A 2,162-nucleotide genomic window follows, 5' to 3' on the forward strand; every position below is an offset into this window, starting at 1 on the left:
TGATGGATAATTACTTGTTTTGCTATTAAAATCACACTAAAATGCAATTCCCGCATCTCCACTTGTTCTTCGCGAATAAAAATTCATGAGTGTTTTTGTTTTTGTTTTGCTTCATACTCGTGAAGCAAGCGGGTGCGAATAAGCTCACACACGGCTTACTCTCGGCAGCGTGAGTAAACCGTTTGTTGCTTTTACACTCGCGAGTTGATTCACGATGAGAGTGTTTCCATCTCTGCGTGGGCGGACTAGTGAGAATTTGTAGCTTCCACGGCCTCCCGAATCGTACTGGAATTACAGCAAAAATGGCGAGCTGTCCAGGTTGAGTTGGCCCTTTCCCCTTCCAAGAAATTGAGTTCAACGGGAAGTCGGAACCAAGACTCAATCCTCTAAGGGGAGAGAGGACAACTCAAGGCCGTGTCTGTTGGAACGCTTACCAAAGAGAGTACTCGAGTAAGCTCTCCCCCTTATCGGAGTCAACCCTAACAGCCCAGCCAACACACGATCCCATATGTAGTTGAATAGGATGCTAAAGAGGAGGCGATATGCATGCACTTTACACGCAGTTAAAAGGAAGTATGTGCGCATATGGCCTCCACATTAGCATCTTATTCTACATCATATGCGAATTCGTGTTAGCTGGGAGGCGTACCATAAATCGGAGTCAAATTGATCGGACAAAAGCCAATTCATCACTACTAAATTGCAATTTCGCTCCAGGAACTTCTAGACGTCGTTATGGTCATTAACTTCTTACCTCATCTAGTTCATAGATGTCTCAATGTGAGTGTGGACTATTCAAGTTAGAGTTGCTTTCTATTTTTAGTAATCTCCACCAAATTAATATTTGTGTTGTATAAGAGTTTAATGGAGCTTTCTTCCAAAAGCGTTTGCTACATATGCTATTATTTAGCTACTTTAATTAGTAGGACAATACGCTTTCTACTTATCTGAAATTGTTAGTACTACTAAGCAATGGATTGCCACTGTGGGGGTGTGTATATCGTTTAGTGTTCTTTCCCTTGTGTGTCCTTCCCCTAGCAAGCATCAGTGACAGCCAGCATTATGACGAGGTTATCAGTGTGCAAAGTATCTATATACCAAGGTAAGAGATTCCCGCTAATATTCATGGAAGGAAAAAAGCAAAAAATAGTTATGAAGTTTACACTGATTTGTATGGGCACATACACTCCCGTTCAAAAGTTTGGGGTCACCCCCTCAAAAACATGTCATTTTTTTAGGCCCATATCTCCGCCAATTTGCGTCCGATTTCAAAACCCTAGGTTTCATTCAAAAGATAATAAGTCAAAGAAACTTTGAACATGATTTAAAAGAAACTTTTTCAAAAAATTTTGTATGTTAACTTAATCCAAAGTTGCCAAATTTTCTAAAAAATGAATATAAACTTACGGCAGTGTCGCTGAAAGTTGGGTCGACCAAATTTTAAGATGTGAGCGGTAATATGACGCATTTTCTATTACCTCTCAACTGCTTTTTAAAGAACTTAGCTAAACAATGTAGAAAAAAAGTTATTAAGTAAATTAATCCTTGATGTCATCGACCAAAAGTTTGGGGTCACCCCTCAATATGATGTATCGGCCAAAAGTTTGGGGTCACTTTCGTAAAACATGGAAAAGTGATTTGGTGATATCTTCGTCATCTATAGTTAAATTTTTATTATTTTTGGCTCATTTCAAAGATAATTAACTAAATTTACGTTTGATGTCTTTAGCTTAACGTATTTAACGATTTTTGTATATAAAAATGTTATGTAAAGTTAGCACATTTTACCACGCTTTAAACAATGAGGCAACTTTACGTTAAATTTAAGTATGTAAATTTCAACAAATATGTGTGGTTCAATGTCTATGCAGTAAGTATCATTCATTTTGTTTCAAATAAGCCGAAAAGAATTAAAATTGAATGAAAAATGACAAAGATATCAACAAATCAGTTTTCCATGTTTTACGATAGTGACCCCAAACTTTTGGTCGATGACATCAAGGATTAATTTACCTAATAACTTTTTTTTCTAGATTTTTTAGCTAAGTTCTTTAAAAAGCAGTTGAAAGCTAATAGAAAATGGGTCATATTACCGCTCTCATCTTGAAATTTGGTCGACCCAACTTTCAGCGACACTGCCGTAAGTTTATATTCATTTTTTA

This window comes from Aedes albopictus, chromosome 3 (assembly GCF_035046485.1).
Source record: "Aedes albopictus strain Foshan chromosome 3, AalbF5, whole genome shotgun sequence".
NCBI lineage: Eukaryota > Metazoa > Arthropoda > Insecta > Diptera > Culicidae > Aedes > Aedes albopictus.